Raw genomic sequence first — 23,775 nt, forward strand, 5'->3', positions numbered from 1 at the left:
ACTTAGGTAAAGTTTCTTAGGTCTGGTGGTTTCATGTGAATGAAAATATTACTGATTTCAACTGAAAATACTGTGTTGTCAGGAAAAGCCCATTACATGATTATATGAAGCCTTCATTTCCAGTATATTTGAAAAAAATAACAGAGTAGAAAATACCATGCAGATGAAAAAGAAATTCTTCCTATTTTAACTGACCAGCAAAAAAATTAGTCTACCTCTAGTAATTCTGGAAAGTTACTACTCTTTGTGTATACAATGGACTGTTCTACAGATATATCTTACTGCTGGAAGGAACCCCACTGAACCCTCTGAGCAGTGGGAAGAAAATTTGGCTCAGGGGCTTCTATGAGCTCTAGTTAAGAAGTGAGTGATAGAAAGGATGAGTCCATTTTAAGAGTGAACTTGAAAATTTTCTTCAGAGGTGTAACATTCATATGCCAGAGTAAATATCACAAAGCGTCTTTTGCTTCTGAAACTTAACTGCTGTCATAATGACCGTCTGTTGGCTGTAGGTTCCTAACATTCCCTGACCTATGACATTTATGACAAATTACGCACCAAAGTGCTAGAGACATCTTGTTAAAATGAAGCCTGAGGCCCACAAGTTCTAACCCCTTTTGTCTTTAAAAGCATGGGTTAAATGGGAACAAGAAGTAGTTTAGACAGAAAACAGACATGTCCATGGCTAAAAGGAAATGAAATCCTAATCCCCTAACCCTTTGACTTTTGCAGCTTGCTGCACAGCAGTGTGCTTTCAACCATTAAACTACCTTAACCTTCTGAAGAGCCAAATCAGTTCAAATTGAGTGAAAATTTGCACATTACCACACAATCTTTGATTGATTCCTGTTTGAAAATTTTATGGAAGACAACCATTTAAGGCAATGATTTGAACCAACAAAATATGTTTCACAGTCACTTCCAGTATACATAATATTTAGTGTCATATAAAAGCAATGTGAAGGAACACTTTTCAAAGTCCAGCTGTAAAACCCAGTGGTGTCAGTTAGATTTAGACAGATCTCTACAGTTTCTTTAGGGCTAGCTAATATGTACAGAAATTAAAAAAATATGCTTATTCTTTTTAACTCTTTCTTTGATGCATTCACCAGCTTATCCTGTTGTGTTGCTTCTGGTTTTTTAGCTTAAAGGCTGCAGAAACTCAATTCTTGCTTCAAAATGTTAAGTTTCATATATATATATATATATAAAAATAAATATATAAAATTGAATTATGGACCTTACTTAGAAGAAATATAACCTACATTAAAGCAAAAAGGGAAAATTGCAATATTTTATCTAAGCAGTGCAAAACCTCTCGAGTTCTAGCAAATGATACAAAATAAATATCATAAATCAAATAAAAAACCCCTATATGCTCACATTATATTTGTAGCACTTTGCATTGGAATGTCAAAATAGTAAAACAGCACATATGGATGCTTTGAAACAAACACCTGTTGAAGTTTCAAAATAAAATTAATATTTATAGTTTTTTCTCTTATCTAGAATCTCAATTGAAATAGCATAAGCCATCACATTGAAAAAAAAAGCATCACAAAATAATTCCTATTGTAAGTTTCTGATTAACACATGAAAAAATATTATGTGGGGCTAGGATATACAGGATTAGATATCTAAAATCTCCATAAATGCTTTCAAAAACTCTTTTCTACTATATACCATGACCTTTATATTAGATAATGACCTATGACAACAAAGTAGGCATTACATGATAGCATTATATGACTACAGGATGGTGTTTGGTCAAATCACTGTAACACTTCAGTATGTAAGCAATGAGCGCATACACCACCAGCTTCATGAGCAGAAACCTCCAGTCACCTAATTTTGCTGCATAAAGTCTGCTAAACCTGCATCCCTACAGGCTTCTGTTACCCGGGTTTTTTTCCTCTTGCATCTTCAAAAAGGTGGTTTTGTAGCTCTGTGATGTTTCAATCATTTTCCAGGCTGCAGTGATTGACTTTGTCTTAGACTATATCTAGCCATTGACTTCTTTCAAAAAGTTGTGCCATCCTGAAATGAATGAAAACTGCCAAAATGTGTATTGGCAGGAAGGACAGTTTATTTTGATTTGCTTGCCTACTGGAGGATGAACTAGGATTATCAGCTAAGCTGATAAGGAAAGAAAGAAAAAGATCATACAAGGAAAAGTTGCATGTAAAACAAGAAATCAAAAGAACATGATGGATACATCAGACTCATAATTCAGGCAAGAGTTTAAGCAAGTGTGAAAATCACTCTTTCTGCATTTTCAGATTAAAGGCTTTGTTTAAACTGGTTATGGTTTTAATTTATTTCTGTTAGAAAAATATCAGATGTGATCTTCATCTCCATAAAGGCGAAGTAACCTTAATTTTCTGCCACATTGATCCACGGAAGGAAATTCAGGGACATAGAACTTAACTAATGCCTGGGAAATTGTTACCTATAGAGGTAAAATGTATCCAGAGTACTTTTATCTAACTTTGAAAATGCAGAGGAGACAGTAAATTATTTTCTTGTCTAACAAGGGTCCATAAGATTTTCTTCAAATTTTCATTCCACAATAGTGTAAGGAAGAGTTTGATTGATTCTTTCTCCAAGGAAGAAAAGGGCAAGAAAGGCAAAAGAAATAGGGGCTGAAACCAGGATAACAGACAGCTCACTGAGCTCAGGGAACATAGTGAAAAGAAGATCTGGGTTTTACTCTTGTACTACCAGTTTTCACTTTCCAGTGATTACTTCTTTGCTGAAACAATTGTGTTGTGGCAGTCAGAATACTTGAAAAGCACAAGCACAAAACAACAAGCACACAGCACAACAAGTAAACAACACAAGCACAAGGAGATGGTGATAAAGCTTAATTCCATAATTATTAATTTCTGAAAATAGAATGGCCACAACTGCTGAGAGTTAGGCCCAGACCCACTTTGAATCACTGAGGCATGAATTTCAAGCTTGTCTTTCATGTTGTCCAATGAATGTAGAGAACACCAGCCAATAATCCTGATTTTGATCATAAAATGTTCTTGGAGGCTGGGAAAATTTTTATATTCAACTTTCTGTGTTTTTCCTTTCTCCTCCCCACTATTCCTCAGATGTTTCATTTTGATGATCTGTATTTTTTTAAATCACCCATAAACCATAAAAATCCCAGTCTAAGCTTATTATTGAATGGAAATAAATTAACATGTCTGAGCAATTCTAGGGTGGAGAGACTTCAAGCTCATTTAATTTAACTCTTAGATTCATTACAGGCTTCTCACATTCTTAAGCAGAAAAACAAATCAGTACTGCACGCTTAACAGATGAAATGCCTCAGTAACTTCGTCACTGACAAAGTACATTTCATTTGACCTCAGATACTGAGCATGAAAAGCCATGGAATGACACCAGAAAGAGTATATCCACACTCTTGACAGGGCAAGCACAAGAAATGGATAAGAAATGAACAGAGAGAACTTCTTCTACACCCACACTAGAGCCGATGCCTGTGCTATTCTGTCATCTAGTCTTTTGAATCACCAAGAGCCCATTATATCTAGCTTACCACAAACACTCCTAAAAATTTCTGTGTGTGTGTACATAACACTTCTTTGATCTTCCAAGTAGCTTATTCATATAGACTAGGAGTTCCTCTTCTCTTTTGCTCAAGAGATATCAAAATATGAATTTTAGTATCTTTCTGCGTCCTCTGAAAGGCTTATCCAAGAGGTTTGACGTTGTCAAAATTTTGTGGAACAGACCTCAAAAAACTTTGTCATTTTGTAAAACACCTCCAACTGACTACCCTAAATCAGAATTTAAAGGCACCGAAAAATATGGGACATTGATTATGTTTAGAAATTGCTTTCTTTATGCATCTACCACATCTATACATTTACTGTGGTGTTCTAAATTATTTTGTCATGAAATGTTTGTAAGTAGAGAAGACATACTACTTTTTTTTTCTTTGCATGTTTTAAACTCATCTATATCAATAATGAACATATAAACTTAAACGTATGCAAGCCATGGAGGAAAAATAAAACAGCTTTCTATGTGAGAAATAGTCCTCTAACTATTGTGATTACAGCATTAATTATGAGTTATGCATACCAGTTCAAACTGCAACAATTAAGACATTAAAGTCATTACAAATACATACCAGAGAAAACTACTGGTAGTAAGGATCAGGATTTTATATATATTCCTGTCTCTAAAAACACAATAATTAAAACAAATTAATATTAGTAAGGAGACTTATTAATAGATTTACATTTTCTAAACAAGTTAAAGATCTTCCTCTCCAGAAGTCAAAGAAATTTGTTTGGATGCCTGACCAAGAGTTGGATTTCAGTTTTGCAAACACTACTCCATACTTTATTACAAATGATCTTTGTAAAACAAATCTCATTAAGCTGTCATGGCCCTTCCCTCACCATGTTTTTTTGTAATCTACTAAATACACCAAAGCAACCCTGCTGCTATCTACAAATAGTAGCAATAAAGACTCTACATGCCGTGTGTAGAGGTAACAGATAACAAAAATTCTTCCATACAGGTTTGAAGCTCTTTAATAAGACTTATATGAGCAGGTTAGCTCTTCCTGCACCCACTATGATCCTTGACCTCAAAAGACATTCAATACAACCAAAAGCAGGACATGTTACAACAACTGCCTTGGGCTTGTCCCATGTGGAAGATAACAGCGTTATTTTTCAGATCTGTGGGTCAGATACTGCTGCAGAAGAGCACTGAGGTCATAAAGCATGTTACAGTTTTCCCCCATCACCCATTTGAGCTCATCTGTCCTAAGGGCTTCTTCTGAAATCTTGGCAGCTCCAGCCATGGTCTGTTTGTCTCAGAATCCTCTGCCAAGAGAGGTGCTTTGGTAAAGCACTGCTTTTGCAAAATGTTTTGCACAAAGAATTAATGTTCTTGCTATGGTGGAATTTTCTCCTCAAAATCTCTAACTGGTTTTGCATACACTACTGATTTAGCTGGAAAGCAGTAAGAAGGACACAAAGCTGACAGCTTAAGATGTGCAGTTTCTGATTTCTCTTAGAAAGAGTAGTTAAACCGGCCATTTCCAAAAAACAGTTTCCAGGAAAAAAAAAAGAAAAAAGAAAAAAAAAAAAACAAAAAAGCCTAAACAAAAAACCCCAAACAACCCTCTAACCAAGCCAAGCCATCACCATTACAACATTATTTATAACCTTAAAACTTTATAACACAGAAATCCTGAAATAAAACCAGAGTGAATAGCTAGCATGTTATTTCAACGGTCTCATGTTACTGGGTAATATTTTGTTAAAACTAGAAAGAGATACTTAATGGAATTTGCAGTATCCATACTTAGACTTATGGCTTATCCAGGAGATGACAGCATTGTTCACAATTAATGATAAAACCCTAAAGGAACTTCATGGGTTCCCTTCCCTTAATCTCCTTATCTTTGCATAAAGAAATAAAAGGACTTTTTGCACCCTCTCCCAGCAATGATGGTAAATTTACTGAAAATACTGTAGACACTACCTATGAATAACTGATGTCAACATATACTTGAAAATCATATATCTATCCTGATATGGAGAGAACAAATACCCTGTAATTTTTGTATCAAAAATAAAAAACAGGCAGTGAACATAGAAAAAAGCTGAGTATCACAGAGACCTAAATTTATGCTCTAGTCAGATTGTGAAACCAGTCATTTCACAAAATGACTGAAAATAGTAGAGAAAAATTACATGAGATGTTACTTGCCAGTTATTTCGGGTTTTTACTGAAGTAACATTGGAAATTTTCTGCATGCATATAATTTTAAAACATATTTTATACTTATTTTAAAAGTTATCAAAATTAACTGTACTTTTCCCAGAAACAATGTTTACTTTTGCAGTTAAGACTAGCCTCATGCAGGCTATTATATTTTCGAATTTTTTTAGTGGTGCTCTATCTACCTATTTTACATATCTCTGAGATACAATTACATTTTACAAAATCCTGATCTCTATCCATTGAAAACTAGACAAAGGACTCTCAGAGCATGGGGAACAAGACAGGATAATTCCCAAAGTATTTTTGTAGTGCGAGTCCACCTCTCTCTAAAATGGCAAACAGGTTATTTTTGGTTCTGATTACAATCAGGTGCTCTAAAGCATGTAATCTGTAGGAATGTGGTCAGGTGCATTGACTTCACAACTTTCCCACCTGAAGTGTAATTGGTTGTCTTTTATCAGTGTTTTTAATGTAAAATATGGGCTGTGAAGTCTTCCTTCATTGTTCACAGGAAACTGGCATATATAATGTCAGACTTCTGGGGAGCAATTCCAGGTGATAGTTACCTGGCCAAGGACTGTTTTGGATAGAGAAACCTAGTGCTCTGGAGGAATTTGCAGAGACTTTAGGTCTGAAAACCAGCTTATGCTAGTTTTAATTCCTACTGAGAAAAGCTGTGGTCTAAAGGAGATACATTGGTACAACAGGGATGGAGGGAGAAGTGTTGAACACCACAGGCAGCCACACTTTATAGACAGCTGATGGTCATTAACAAAAAAGAACTTACCTCAGTGTGCCACAGAGCCTTCCAACTCCCTTGGTAGACAAATATCCAGGCCCCATCACAGGAGTATGATCTCCCATCTGTGATACAGGTCTGTATTTAATACTGTAATATGTGTGTTACACTGGCTTGATCTGAGGAAGATGCATTTTTTTTTTCATGCATTTTTTTTCATTATAACTAAGGTTATAAAAGATTTCTGAGGTCATGTCTGTGTTAAATTCAGATCCCTTTATGTCTTCAGCACAGGGAGGAGAGAAATTAGCTGAGTACTATGCCTTTGTATCTCAGATACAAAACTAGGATGCAAAATATTGAGATATGATTGCTGATACAGGGAAAGAATGAAACAGTAGCCCTTCTGTGTCTCTAAGTGATTGAATGAAACGAACAGAAAAGAAAAATCATAGAATCATAGAAAGTTAAGCATCATCTAATCCCAAACACCCCTGCCATTGGCAGGGACAGCTCCCAGTCAGCCTGTTTGCTCAACCTGGCCTTGAACACTTCCAGGCTTGGGGCATCCACAATCTCCCTGGGAAACCTGTTGCAGTACCTCACCATCCTCACAGTAAAGAATTTCTTCCTAATAGCCAACCTAAATTTCTCCCCTTTCAATTTGTACAAATTGCTCCTTGTCCTATCCCTACAGTTCCTGATAAAGAGTCCCTCTCCAGCTTTCCTGTAGACCCCCCTCAGTTACTGGAAAGTTGCTACGAGGTTTCCATATAACCTTTCCTTCTCCAGGCTGAACAGCCCCAGCCTTCTCAACCTGTCTTCATAGGGGAGATGCTCCTGTCCTCTTATCATCTTCTGGGCCCTCCTCTGGACTTGCTCCAACAGTTCCATGTCCTCCTTCTGTTGGGACACCAGAACTGTACACAGCACTCCAGATGGGGCCCCACAAGAGCAGAGCAGAGGGGCAAAAGCACCTCCTTTGCCCTGCTGGCCACGCTCCTTTGAGTGCAGCCCAGAACACGTTTGGCTCGCTGGGCTGCAAGCGCTCGCTGGGCTGCAAGCGCACGCTGCCGGCTCACGTTGAGTTTTTCATCAACCATCACTACCAAGTCTTTCTCCTCAGGGCTGCTCTCAGTCACTTCTCTGCCCAACCTGCAGGTGTGTTTGGGATTGCCATGACCCAAGTGTAGGACCTTGCACTTTGCTTTGTTGAACTCCATGAGGTTTGCACGGGCCCATGTCTCAAGCGTGTCAAGGTCCCTGTGGATGGCATCGCTTCCCTGCAGCGTGTCAACTGCAACACACAGCTTGGTGTCACACCAGCAAACTTGCTGAGGGTGGTCTCAGTATCACTGTCCACTTTGCTGACAAAAATAAAACATGAAAAGTTTTTTCAGGGCTGTTAAAGCTTTACAGTGTACTAAGAACGGAAAAAATAATCTTCATGCAGTATATTTGCACATCCTTAGACCAATCCCTTAAAAAACAGTTTTAAAAAAAGAACAAAAACCTGAAATTATAAATCAAGCTTTCATATACTGAAATGCCATACTGCCATGGAAAATATATCATAACTGGACAACTGTTTAGAAAGCATTCTTCATATATCTCCAAAGCTAAAAAACATAAAAAAAAAAAAAAAAGAAATATATCTAAGTACTTGTCAAATTTTCACAAAGGTGAGATGATCACTTTTTGAACTTGACAGAGACTGAATCCTACTCAACCAGAATGATAAAAGAGGTCCTGAACAGCTTAGACACAAAAATATGTAACATTTGTTAATACACATCTCAATGTCCACTGTGATAAGAAAAAGTAGAACGTATTAGCTGAGCACATCAGATACAAGAGTTGTGACCCTTTTGCATGTAAAGGACTATGTTAATTTTCCAGGTAATAAGAGACAACTTTTCAGGCCTACTATAGTTCATCATCAGAATCAACAAAGTTTCATCATCAACTTCATATTTGGGAACTTATGAAATATTGTCGTGTCTGACACTCTAGTTCATTCATTAAAACACTCATCTGGTCAGCTAAAATCACCTAATGGGTACTGCCTATGCAGCTTATGTCTACTGCATATTGATGAATTGTAGATCTATTGCATAATCTGTAGGCTGCAAAATTGCTGTTTAAAAAGGAATACAGAACTCGGAATTTTGTAAGTTATCACAGGCAACCATGTCACTTGTCATTGATTTCACTTTACCTTGCAAAAAAACCCCCTGGAATTTTGACTTTACTCTTTTTTCATTGTCCTGATATTTTACAAAAATTCTTTCTACTAACAGGACAGAAACTAAAAAATCTGCATGCCTAACTACAAGGTTCTATTATCAAGAGCTAAAAGGTCTGTTCCTATAGCTCATGCGGATTAAATTAAAACAATACAACCCCCTTTTCTATTTCACAGTAATTAAAGTGTTCATTTGCTAAGAAATTTTACCACTTTCCTTAAAAGCTTTGGATTTCAACATGTAAATATCCGATTCGAAGACCAGCAGCCTCACAGTGGGATATGAAATCTGTGAGCCTGGATAATACCTTTAAAACATTCAGAAGTGACAACAAAATATCTTTTTTGGACATGCCAGAAGGAGTTAACTGTGATTAATTGCTTTTTACTCCAGCTCATTTCACAATTAAGATTTCTGTCAAGGAATTGTCAGTATAAAACAATATATCAAAGTATAAATATCACTAACAAAATGGCACAGGAAGATATTCTGTGACTACCTAGAACTGAAAGCATTTTATTGAAAAAGTCCTTATTTTGTTTGGCAGTCATCCATGACCTCCCACTGTTGACAAAACTAGCGGCAATTGCTATTTGAAGTGTACCAGAAGATGATCCTGCTCAGCAGAAGCTGCTGCTTTAGCGCATTTAGAGGATTTATCTCTAAATTAATATTTTCATCTAACACTCTCACTATAGACCTTACATAATCTTTAAATTATAGGAAAATGCTAGAAGGTTGTTCTGAGATTCGGCAGCTGAAGTAATGCTGGAGATTTATAACTCTCTGAAGTCGACATTTGTGACTGACCTACAGCACACCAGGGCTGCTATTTCACTTTCCTGATTCATGATAAGTGCAGCTGTCTCCAAATAAGCCTCCAGAGCCCGTTAATGCCCAGTTCACTCCCTTATGGTAAATATGCACATATCTAGCTTCACTTTTTAATGCTCTGTTGCTGTTGAATAGAAAATTGGGTTTTCTATGTCCTTCTTTAAAAATAAATTTTTCAATTATCTAGGCAGAGTTGACTTTAAAAACTCTAGATCATACATTTATTTTTTTTGTCTAAATACGTATTAAAGAAAAAATGCTATTTATACACTAAAGACTGCAAAATCATATTTCACTTGATTGACGAATTTTTTATCTCTCTTAGTGTAGTCCCCGAGCTTCCTTTCCCCTAGCTTCCTTGCATTTGTTGTGTGAAGCACATACAACTAATTAACAAAATCATTTGCATGATGATATGAAGGTAAATATTAGAAATAAAGAGAATACACATTCATGCAATGTTAAAAAAAGCTCCAATGCATTTGCCATCCCTGCTTCAATTTGTTTTTCATTAATAAAATATACATTGTTTTCCATTTGGAAAATTTACTAGTGGCAGCACATTTAGCACACAGCTTTGTCTCTTTAGTCTTTGTTTAAGCACCAGCGATGGGTTTTTTGTGCCATTGTCTGATCTGTCAAATTGGATGAGCATGTGTGTTTAGGGGTGCAAAGATGTGCGGCCACATCTGCTGTGCAAAGCCGTGAACTCACAACTCTCCCCACCATTACAATGTGTTGCACTCTGAGCTCCTTTGTTGTGATGGAGCTGCTGGTGGTTGTGTGTCTGAAGTGTCACAAGTGTCAGGCCTCATTATGGTCATGATAATCACTCTAAAACAACCACTTATTTTGACCATTTAATATTGAAGGGTAGGAAATTAAAGGCTAGATACCTAATAGGTTTTGTGATATTCAATTGATTGTACATTGGAATTCAAAACCACAAAGCAAAAAATAAAGAGGTCTGTTAAAAGAATAATGTCTTTTGTTCATCTACAGAATAGTTTTTTAAATGATACCAATAACAGCATGCAAACAGTTGACAAACCATTTAGATGGTGTTTTAGCAAGTGATCAATTTCTTCTACGGAATTATTTCTGTAGAGTTATAGAACAGGAGATATTTAACACACCACAAAGATTCCTTAAGCTTGTTTTTATTCTTTTTCCACATTTATATCTTACAAATTCCATTGTCTTCAGCACTCTACTGGGCTTAGCATTCAGTGTTTATGTTAAAAAGAAATAGATCTTTATTAGTATTCAGATCACAGGCTTTATATTAACTGATTACAGAAACAACAGCTGTCAAATTTGAATCAGAATATTTTTGAGTTCTTCAATGTTAAATGGAGTTCAAAACTGCAGTTTTGGTTTTAGGTATATCTATATGATAGTTATATTATCTTTCAGTCACTACTTGATTTAACAGTTAATTTTATTTGTAAAAGTGAAAAAGTAATGACTTCAAAAGGAAGGTGGAAATTCATGTGTGATATAGAAACAGGAATTCTGTCAGAAATTCAAATATTTGAAGGCATTTGTGTTCCACATTGACTTTTTCTGAACACATTTCTTACCTATAAATCATATCTTTGACTTTTATTTTTCTTCACAAAGTTACTTCTCAGCAAATGTGTGTTAATGGTTTTGGAGAAATTTTCACTACAGTCAAGTTATTAGTGATCATCACTAATTAAAGAATACAGCTGATGATCTTTATGAAATTATGCTTACACAAAACCTACATCTGTTGTCACTCTAATAATACTCTGCAGCCCACCACAGGATTAATCAATTCTAATCTAGATGGGCCTTTTTAGAGACCTTAGACCTGTATGGCCTCATTAATTCAGACGGTACGTGACAGTTCAGGGGTTTCTTAAACCAGCCATAATCTGCAAAAACAGACCTCTATGGCAGTTTGAGATGCACACTGTTTTCAGGTTAGAATTCCTGTCTTCTACCTGAAGTTAATGGGCAGCAAAATTAAATTAAGTGGACTCAGTTTTCATCCTGAATTTTAGGGAATTATACACAGCAGTACTCACTCACAACACAACAAAGGATGAGAAAGTTTACAGGACCACCTTTATAAAGCTCTAGTGTCATCCAAAATACTTCAAGCCCTATAAAAAAGCATAAGAGAAGGCAAAAGATATGAAAATTAAGTAAAAATACAGAACAACTCAAATATACACTGTCTTAAGTTTGACCCATTTTATTTTTCTTATAAACTAACCAACCAGAATTGTTGCTCTACATAGGCAATGTTTGTTCACTTTTTTCCATCTCTCCGTGAACCTTTAACACTTGTCATTTGTCTGAGGTCCTGTCGTCCTCTTTTACTGACCCCTCTCTTACACCTTTCCAATGAAAAATAAACCTCAGTTTCTCTCAGCAGGCATGACACCCTCTGTAAAGGTGTTAGTTACTTTCCTCTGAAGAATAAGTGTACCCTGTCAGGGATAAAAAATGAATTACCAGGTGATAACACTACTATCTCCTCTACAGCTAGTCTGGAAATATGAGTTTAAATCTTTAGGACATAAAAACCCACTAACTAGTACACAGTTAGCTAAATATACAAAAGATTCTTTATTTTTGTCTATGTCAAACATCTGAAGGATATATAGAAAAATATTATAGATGCATTGTCATCACTTTGCTCTCATGTATGGACTTGGGAAGGCAGCACAGTGCTGTGAATGATGTCACTCTGAAACTGTGCATGACCACTTTAGCCAGAGAGTAAAACACCTCCAGAGAACACCTTTTAAAAGCGCTGTTCCTTTAATGTCCTATTTTCATAATCAATGAGTTCAGTACCCCGCAGTAGAGTCCCTAAAGAACAGAGTGTAGCAAACTTTCCTGGCCATACCCCTATAGAAAGTTTTATTCTAGCTCATTGAAACAGAACCGTATTTAACTCAATGAGAGAATAACGACTAGTTAAAAACCATATATTTCAGCTGCCTTAACATGTGAAGATCTGTGCCCTTGAGATCCTGAAATTATAAGAACTGGGTTACAAGTAACTCAGAGGCGATCTTGCTCTCTGCTTTGATGGCATTAGTAACAAACTTCTGCTAAAATAAATAGAACAACTTATGCCAAAAGGGGTTAAATGCCACAGAAAGTTCAGATCACCTATGAAACTTCTAAATTCTGATATAATCTGAACTTTGCAGCTCAAGCTGTTCTATTCAGAATTATAGGTAGACAACAATTCTTTAATTAGGTCAATTAAAATGAATAGTATAGAAACAAAAAGAGAGCTAGGGCACAACAGAAACACTGCAGAATTTCCAGATTAGGATGCAGTGAAGACTACAAAGCAGAACGTTTTAAAACATTATAAATAGAGAGCTATTTATAGTGCTAGGATTTTTCGTTACTACTGAAATCATGCATTTAAGAGAAAAATTTTTAAACTGCAGCTCCAAAATTGAAATAATTTTCCACCTCTGACTTTGTGGTTGCTATAGAGAGCAACAGAGGCATGATGGCTTCCACTAAACAAGGGTTTGCCCAGAGGACTATGAAAGAAGTGACACTTCCTCAAAACCTGTGGTACTCTTGGAAGGTGGGAAGGGATGCACTAGTCACTCTGAACATGAACAGTCCGTGACCAAGGGCTGATTCGGACGTGCTGAAAGACTCTTTTATGAGTGACTTCAAAGAAACGAGTTGGGACTTTTCCTAAGGAGAGAAAAAGCCCAGTACCTCTTTAGTAAATGAATATTTAACTGTCAAAGTCAAGCTTTTAAAAAGAATTTTACTGCTTTTTTTAAAATCCAGAACTGAGATTAAAGGTTTGGCTATGTAGACCAAAGGTCCTATTAAAATTCTGGAAGGAAAATGATGCCTTTTAGAGTTCCGTGTAGAAAAAATGCTACTACTATCCTCTTGAAAAAAATAACAAAATAATAAAAACCAACAAAAGCAACAAACCATAATAAACTGATATAGAAATTATAAGTAAAGTGAACAGCATTTACTTTGAAATATATATAGATGTATACTCTTCTCCAATGAAATTCTCATTACCTCTTTATTGATTTCCATGTTGAAAGACATTTTAACTTCTCTGAAGGATCAGGGTTATATTCAAAACAGATAATATGAGCATGTCTGCTGTGTAATCAAATAGCCTAAAATAACCTGTAACCTAGGAAATAAATTAAGGCTTCCCTTTTTAAAACTATTTGAATTTGTTATTGCTGCCACAGTTCAAATTTTTATTGCTTTTGAGGGAATACTAAGGAACCATTCTACCATCCACAGGAAAGTTTTAACTTTAAAGTTAAATAAATTAAATTACGAATAAACTGTTGGTATTGGAAATGATGTTTAAATCAGAAGAAAGTGATATTTTTCAGACAATATATTTTTGCTTCATTACATCTCAAGAAGTCTCAATGTCAGTATTCTGAGTTATATTTTTATGTGCCAGATATGTGTCTTTATATTTGTTTTGATAGAAAAGCAGTCAACAGACATTTCATGGGCAATCAATTCAAGATAGTAATGAGGAGATAGTACGGCCACAGCTAACTGCACACAGATTGGAGGGTCACATATTTGACACAGATCTAGTATGGTCCTTAATGAATCTATATATTTGATTAAAGTTACGATGCTTTATAGCACTAAATAGCTTTGCATGGAAAGCTAGTTCATTTCAAACAGAGTTAAGAGAGCCATCCTGATTAAAAGAAAGTAACTTCTGGAAATTTTCAAAAAAGTTTAAAAATTTCTTGTGGATGGCTTCCAGTATCTTCATACGCAAAGAGGAAGACTAAATATAAATATTGTAAAAGACAAAGAATGTATCCAAATATGAAATCCTTGATGAAACAGTACGTCACAAAATATTGCAACAAAATTCCTGGATTAATTTAGCCTGAAATCTTCATTCTACTAGTTTTCTTCTTTTTCTTCTCAGATTTTTTTCCTTTTTTTACCACCCTATCTTCTCAATTGTTTCACCTACAATGCCCCTGATTTATGAATTTCTGAAAATTCCTCTTTCTCATCTTTGATACCAGTTGTCAGTTTTCTATTTCAAGATCTTGTTTTCTTTTCCAGGTTATTTGTCTCCATCCTCCAAATTCCTTTCTTTTAAATTTCTCTCTCCTGTCATAAGTTGATTATTCCCTAAATCTAATTTTCCATCAGCAAGTGTAACTCTCTTTCCCTCAATTAGCTTTCGTAAGAATTCACATTAAATGGAAGCCAGTTTGAAGAATGGAAATACAGCTCCACGAAGATCAATAGTGGATCTCGTCCTGCGTCATGACCTCCACCAAGGAATGTAGGTGGCATCATCAACAATTTCAACATACAAATAATGACTGTGCTAATAGTTCAGAAAAATGTATTCCCATTTCTAATTTAAAAGATCACAAATGACTCTTTCCCCATTCCAAGTCATTCTTCAGTGAAGCTGCATTAATAGCCATCCATGCATATCCCATATGGAATCTGCATAAAACAATAATAGGGTGCAATTTGTAATTCTTTACCTGTGAACTATCCAACATGTAAAGTGCAATTTCCAGCTGAGACAAGCTTAGCTTGGCTAGGAAGATAAACCCATTCTGGCTCAACTGACTCAAGCTGCTGCCTGTGCATGAAGCAGAGTCCTATTTTGAGCTTTAGCTATTGCAGCATACAGAGCAAACACAAGATGTACAGGATGTAGAGCAAGCATGCATGTTGTGATAAAAAAATAGCTGCAGCATCTAACCTCGTATTATAACAGAGATGTTTTAACCTCAAATTCCATCTGCTTTGTAGCACAGACATAGGACAAATTACAACCAAATTTGAAAACGGTATATAGACAATGCATTTTCCTTGATGCTATCTAACCTTATTCTTTGGGGAAATACCTATATGTTTATACATCTTGGGATAAATTGCTCTTTTGCCATACAGATATTTTTTGTCACCACTCTTGATACTCTTCAAGTATCAAGACAAGTAGACACCAGAGACCAACAACTTTATTGTAGGACTAGGCTGAGTGAGACCTGTCATATGCTTTGCTTTTGTTCTGCATTCTGGATAAAGAAAAAGATCATCTGTGCCATCACACTTCCTTGAATCTCTACTTTCAGGCTAGCAGTGTGAATATGAACATCTGGAGGACAATTTATTTCTCCTTTGAATCACCTTTGCAATGTGTTAAGGGCATGTGTTTGTCTTCTATTAAAATATATTGCACCTCTCTATCTCACTCTTACAACTCTTCATAACTCTACAGTATTATGCTACAATGCTACAGATAGACTTTTTTCTTTCTAAATTCCAGGTTGTATATAATCTTTTCCTTTTTGGCTTCTCTTTATGCCCTCTTGCACAGTATCACTACAGAAAGCATGGCCATAAAGCAGCTGGCAGGGATTATGCCTTTTGTCACTCTGCCTTTTAGGAACAGAGGTGGTGTTTTTCTGGGTGGTTAACAACACAGGCCTTTTATGCATAGAGTGAAGGCCCTTGTTTCATTCACCACCAGGGCATCTGTTTTTTGTTTGCGATAACAGAAGTATTAAAAAGGAAAAACAAAACAAGAAACTTGCTTCCACAGTATTTTGCCCTACCCCCAAAAATATAACCAGAGTCCAGAACTGAAACATAAGGCTGGAAAATTATTTGAAACATATGCATCTCACATGTAAATTCTGGGCCAGAAAACTAACTTCAGTAAGTAGCCAGAGTTACAGAATTCTATATTGAATCATAGTTTACCTTTTAAAACACCATTCCCATTCCAGAACCTCTCATAAAGAGATGGTATTCTCAAAACACAGGCTTTTAGGATGCATAGGTTATTTCTCCATGTAATATTCAGCCACAACCAGATGAGCTGTGCAAAATTGAAAACTAGATTTCTAAGAAATGATATTATCAGTTCAGAGCCGAGAGCAACACTGAATGCTGGGACTAACCTGTTTCTTCAGATGTAATTTTTCTGACACATGCCAACTGTAATCTCCTTTTTCTTACCGTTTCTAACAAGATCTTATTGTGGAAAACTAACTCCAATGGAGATTAACTGATTTACAATCATAGAATCATTTCCACTATCTCTTTACATTTATCATGTAAGTTGTAGAGCATGACACAGGTAAAATCCTGTTGCCTGCTTTGAACTAGTGAACATTTCTATTGCCCATGCCACAAAACTGTAGGAAAATGTTTAATGCAACAGTAAATTTCAGTTTTCTACCAGCTCTTTGAAACAATAAATTTTTGTCTTCAATAGCCTATATTTTTTTTCTCTCAGAGAATAAAGCATTACTCTCTGTGAGTGATAGCAATCTGTTTTTCTGTCCCAGCAGGAATATATTAACCAGGAAACTCTGCACATGATTATATTTCTTGGCTTAGAAAAGACAACCATTAAAATATATCAGTGAAAAATAACATCTTCCTTTCAATTAACTAATATCTACGTTTAATGAAGCTCAGTTTATAGTGATTTTCTGGATGAAGTGCTTTTCTTTCAGCCTAATTATGTGCACAGCTTTCAGACAACAAGGAGTGTCTTTAACATTAGATAAGAACCTAGGCTTTTATCTCAATCAATAGTCTTTAGCCTTTGAACTCATGTCAGAGCAAGACCAGTCCGTCACATTCAGTTCTACCTGACCTCTTTCTTCTTAATGCACACTGCCATTTACAGAAGGAAAACACACAGATATACAGTATATGACCAAGTATTCAGGGCATTTTGTATACAGGGGGATGGGATCCTTTATGGCTGCAGAAATGGGTGACTGAAATGATGATGTTAAAATTTTCTTGTTTCCTTTCACTGGGCTTTGTGTATCTCAAAGGAGCCCCATATGGTGCTCTTTGTCCGTGTCATTACCTCGTTACAGCCGCTGTCTGCCAGCCAAAGGTAGAATGCTGCAGCTGTAGACAGCGATACAACTGGAATTGTCTAAGGTCAACAGTGCCGTAATTACTTTAAAATGTCAGCGTACAATAAAATACAACAGTTCATCTGGCAGAAAGCAAATTAGCTTTGACCATAGCGTAATTACCCTTTTCTCAGCACCATTAGAAGAGATCAAATCTCCACATTCAGTGTTTGAGGAAAGGCCATCAGAGTACACTCTACCTGACAAGGATGCACATTTGCCATTTTGAGATGTAATTAATTGTCCCTATAATAGAAATTTTTATATTTGACTCTGGAATTGAAATACGTAATAACCTGGCTTCTTCATATTTAACCATTTCTACTCTGAGTAGATATGCATTGCAAATTGAAACTAGGCGATATCAACACAATGAAAACATGTTAACCACTCGATCAGTAGAAAACTGAAACACAGTTATTTTTATTAATTGGCTTAAGCTTTACTGGACAGCCTCTGTTCTCACCAACACAGGTGTAAATCTGAGATAATTTTACTGAAGCAAGTGACGTAACTCTGGATTTATACAGGTTGCTTTGACTTTGGAACCAGTTCATTATATTTTTTGGGCTATAAAGTTTTACCTAAAAGAGAAAAGAAATTAAGAACCCAAAGCACTGGACACAAGAAACAAATGATTACTTTTCCAAAACTGCTGCCTTCAATTTATCTTTTCAATGTCATCTTGTTAAACTGAATATAACAGTACTTATTAGAGTCCAAATCCTTATCCCGATCTGAATTTCAGCCGAAAACTCTTACAATGAGATGGGGCTGAAGAACCTGGGGTGTTGGGACAACTGCCTCATATTGAAGAAGCTACTTCTTCCAGGGGTTTTATTACCAGTATGTTCACATATATGTTCACCAGTTACATCTTATTCTGGTAAATGGGGAACAAATGGCAAGAAGCAGGCCCGTGACTACACTTACCGTAGGGCAAAGCACAGTGCCTTGCATGCATGTTCAATTTCATTACTATTTAAGGATTTTGAGGGAGATCTAAGCTGATTTGAAATGACTTGCAGTGTCTGAGCAGTATTCTGTTGTGTGTCTCAATGTGGATTCACATGGAATAGCTATTTCATACCAGAAGTCCCTTACAGAGTATTTACCAAATTCCACCAAATGTGAGACATTACTATGCATTGTGCTGTGGGTTTTATTTATGCCTGTAGATGTTAAAATTGCAGATTGTTCTTGTGACTCTAGAGCTAAACCATGAAAGATTTGATTAAAAAATCCCTGAATGTGGCTGGTAAGAAAGATAAAAATGTTATAGTGCATGTCAGAAATACTGGAAAGCACATAAAAATCATGGTTTTTAAAATACCTTTACTCTGGAAAGCATATATTTTTATACTTAAACATAATTTTGAAGACCAATACAGCAAATAACACCTTGAAAACTAAAAGAATATCTAGACCTAGTTGCAATACTTTGACAGGTTCTAACCACCACATCTGCCTACATATTTGCTCTCTCTCAAGTGTCACAAGTTCTTGAATCATAATTATACAATGATATTTATACTTACAATATAAATGCCAACAAAGCCTTTTCTCACTGAAATGTATTCTCACCAGGACAGGGCAGATAAACACAAACTAGAAAAAGACTGAAATTTTGCTTTGCTAAAAAAAAAAAAAAAAAAAGAAAGGAAAGGGGAAAAAAAGGAAATACAGTTCTCTGTGGCTTTGCCTGCTTTGTGCCCACAGCCAAAATAAATGTGTTTCACTGCATATACATGTGCATGTTTGAGGGTTTTACTGAAGATCTAATTCAGCTTTCCACATCATTGAATCTGTAGCTCAATCTTACTCATGTACTCATCAGCACTTTCACTTAAAATGGAAAGTTAATGGAAACTCAGTGTAGTCAAATGGGAATGAGGAGGAAAACACAAAAATAAATAAAGCCAAATCACCAAAACTAGGTCAGAATAGAACTCAGCTCTTTATCTCATTTTGAAAGTTCATGTAGAAATGTATGTATAAACAATTTAAATTTTAAAAATTGGATGATAGAAATAACCAGTAAAATTATAATAAAAAAGATACAGAGAAAACACAATGATGAGAGATGAACACACCCCACATTTTCTGGCAGTTTTCTTTATCAAAAGAATATATATTGATATAAAATTCATTAATATTTTCTCTTTAGTATCATTCAGTCATAAGTTTTCTACTGATTGCAGGGTCACCCATATCTGCCTTCAGGAACACAAGGTGAAGGAAAGAACAGAAACGAGCAAATGTTGCAGCAGCCACAACAGGTGAAAGACAAAAATGCCAGCAGTACCATCACCAGTCTCAACAATCATGCCTAAGAAATTCCATCTGAGAGAACACATCAACCAAACAAAGATGTATTGAGCCTGGCTTTGGTCTCATGTATGTGTATCAATACCATAAAATCTATGTCCATCAGTTGTAAACACATTGCACATGAAATCTGCATCCATTTGAAAGTATGTTTGGTCTGCACTGGCATATGGCAGAACACAGGACCAAAATTTAGAGTACCTGTTCTTCACTGGCCTGGCTGAGAAGCAGCATGGTTTGAAATAGAAAATGTTTTTCTCCTAATAATATCTCCTAATAGTGATATTTATGAAGAAATTCTGAAAACTTGTTGTTGTCTAAGTTCTGTATGAGAGCAAAACAAAGACTTTTTGCTTGATTTAACCTCTTAAAGATTGTCCATGGAATAACACCCCATTTTTTATTTATCTGCCCTCAGGCACAGTTAGATGAGGACCTACCCATGTAAGGAAAATAGTGGCAATTTTACAGCTGTAGAATAATATATTCATATCCATTTCCTATTTATCAGGATATGTAAGACAAAAACTAAGGATAAATGTATTCATGTCCCATAGAAGCATGAGAAGCACACCACAAATCTTATCTTTTTGTTTTCTGGCTGACTGTGTCTGTTCTCCCGCTTAGTATCTTACCATGGTTTGATTGTATGGTTTTCTTTCAAGATTCCAGAAGAGTGGAAAGATGGGGTGTTGAGGTGAGGTGGCATTTCATAAATACAGGATAATGTCCACTGGTGGTGTTTCACATTACATTATCCAAGGTGTCTTCCTCAGGTAATGTCATTATTCAACTATTGATAGCTCATTCAGGTGGCTGAATAACAACCAGCCCTCTTCAGAGTACTGATCCCAGTAAAAATTTTAAGTCCTCTCTACCTTTAAGAAGTACTTGTAGAAATCAGGACGTTTAGGTGTGCATATTCATAGGCAGTCTGGCAGGACTGTAATGATTAGTTACCTGAAGTACACAGACACCACATGGAGAAATGCAGAGTGGAATAAAAATAGCTGCTGTAGTCTTTTCCCAAAGATGAGTAGATCCATCCTTCTTGGTTTCTTAATCACAGCGCAAAAAAATTCATACACACACATATGAAAAGCTATAAGTCCATTTTACTCTGCATGTCATTTACAAAATGTTCCTGTGCAACGAAACAGAGACACAGCATCTGATGATTCAGCTCTATCTGGTTTTATATCTAATGAACAAAAACATTTCAAATTGCTTATACATAACACTGTAGAAAGGAAGAAAACAGATAAGCATTTAAAAAAAGTGTTTTGATGGATACCAAAATGATCCTAATTGATTGAAATTTTTTCAGGCTAATAGCCTGCTTTGAGAGAAAGAGACGAAGCAGTTCAGAGTAGCATGTAGTTACGCATAGCACAAGCATCTTCTGATACCCAGTATCATAGGCTGCACCAGATCTCAAATATCTTTGTTTTCTATTTAAAGACATAGACGGATAACTACTGAAAACAAAACACGACATGCAATTTCATGATGCTCAGTATGGCACTCACTCTGCATTCATAATAGCACTTTGGTTGCATAAAAACCTCCCTAAGTTTCTGGAGAAATCCTGTCACGTATAACATTAAACATTATTTACATTTAATTAGGCAAAATCAAATCCTGCAAGTTAGTTCATTAGATTTCTCTGAGGCCAGTTGTTTATGTAAGCACCCAATCATTAATATGCAGCTACTTCCATAATTATAAGGCTGTCAGATAAGAAACCTGCTGCCTTGGACAGATAAAGAAACTTGGAGACATTCACAGATATAAACCCTGATTCAGCTCTATCGTGTTTGGAAAAAAACTCAGCCAGAAATGCAGAATCACTTTCCAATGCAAACCAGCCACACAGAAGTGAAACAATAAATGTCACATTAATATGACTTAGACAGGAAAGCAAAATAGAAAATAAGGACTGCAAAGTCTTACCCCATTTTCAGAAATAAGGAAAAGACAAAGAAGTTGAGCTAAAATGTTTTGTATAATTCTAAATTTATAAAGGTGGTGAAATCATACTTTCATCTTTGACAGGAAGGAATTTCTTTTAAAATGGATCTTTATTTAGGCAGCAGCATCTCTGAATAATATGGTGAAATTCAAGGTGGGGCCAGCATGTTCCTACTGAATACAATCCAGGATACTTGGCAGTTATCTAACAGGAGAAAGATAGATATCACATTCTCCCATACTCCTTTTCCTGTGTTTCATCATACCTTAACACTTCCCACAACCACCACATAGGCATGTATGGTCTACAGTGGACTTCAATGTTTATTCTAACTTAGCAGAAGGATCTATTCTCAAGAGGATCTATTCTCTTTTTTTTTTTCATAGATGACAGAAAATAGATTAAACATTGAATTAACTGGTCTCCTAGGGCAGGTTTCCCACTGGACCTTCTTTTACGAGATATTTTATCTTCAACTTCTAAGTATATACAGAATGAAAACACCCATTTCTTGAGGGTGAAGCATGAGATTGCCACAAGAAAGGGGGTATCCATCTCATTTGAAAATCCTTCCAGCTAAGGATTGATGCTAACCTGGACACCAAAGTATCTATCTTCTTATAGGAGGAAAACTGCCACTTAGTAACTCTTCTGGTTAAAAGAAAAAGTCTAAATATTTATGTAGAGCCGCATTGCAGATTGCCCAAGACATCCACACGGAGCTGCACTGTAGGACACAGAAACTATGGAAGGTCTTGAACTGGCCTTTCGGATAGGCCTAAGGATTTTTCCCTAGAATGGCTAGCGTATCTGAAGTTTGTTGACATACACTGCCTTTCATAGCTGCAGATCCAGGCAGGGACAGAACCATAGAATGACAAGTTCTTGTCCTCAGCCACACAGCCAGAAATTAGATTCCTTCTGCAAGGAGCTGACTCAAAGTTACAGAATCAAAACTGACACCAGCTCTTGGCTCCAGCACCAGTGATGTGCCCTATCACAGCAGGCCAAAGGCTGGTTGTGGCCCATGACACTCTGGGACAGGTGTTTGCTGGCTGACAGAAAGATGTGGGACTGACAGCCTTGACCAGAGTCTGGCACAGCCTTGGGCAGGGTTTTGCCTAAGGTGATAGAGGGGTATTGCCCAATAGTTTGTTATTCTGCCGCTTAGAGCCGTAGAGCCACAGAAGTACAGGTCAAGAACAAAGTTCTGGTCTCGTTCCATCCCTCCTGTGTCCCTCAGACAGATTGCTGCTTCTTTCTACATAGCCTTTCACTAAGGTGAAGGAAGAATACACATGCCCAGACTGCGCTGCCCCATTGTCTCTACAATGTATGAAAGGTTTTATTAAGGTGGGGATCTGTCTCTTCTGCCATGGCTCAAGTGAAAGAATGAGAGGAAATGGCCTTGAGTGGTGCCAGGGAGGGTTCAGCTTAGATATTTAAAAAAACAGAATCACTGAAATTGTGGCAAGTGTGGCTAGGCATTGGGGTAAGTGGCCAGGGGATGTGGTGGAGTCACTGTCTCTAGAGGTGTTCAAGAGGCATCTCTGTGTGGCCTAGGGATACGGCTTAGGGGTGACTGTAGTGGTACTAGGTTGATGGATGAAGCAGATGATCTTGAAATTCTCTTCCAACCTCAATGACTCTATGTTTCTATGGTCCCACAGGCAGCAGTACTCTCCCCACGCTGTGGGTGATTGCAGCTCCATGCCACTTGCCCTTTATGTCTAAAATATACCTGGAATTACACTTTTTGTTTCATGGCTGGTTCTTCTGGCTTGTGTGGTCTTTTGTGGAAACTTTCTGGACTTTTTTTTTTATTGTCCATATTACATGTGATTTTTAGATCTTTGGTTATGTGCAAAGAGGGGGGTCAGTCTCTTCTCCCAGGAAACCACTTACAGAAGGAGAGGACACTGACTTAAGCTGTGCCAGTGGAAGTTTAGGTTAGAC

This window comes from Corvus moneduloides, chromosome Z, assembly GCF_009650955.1.
Source record: "Corvus moneduloides isolate bCorMon1 chromosome Z, bCorMon1.pri, whole genome shotgun sequence".
In the NCBI taxonomy this organism is placed as follows: Eukaryota; Metazoa; Chordata; class Aves; order Passeriformes; family Corvidae; genus Corvus; species Corvus moneduloides.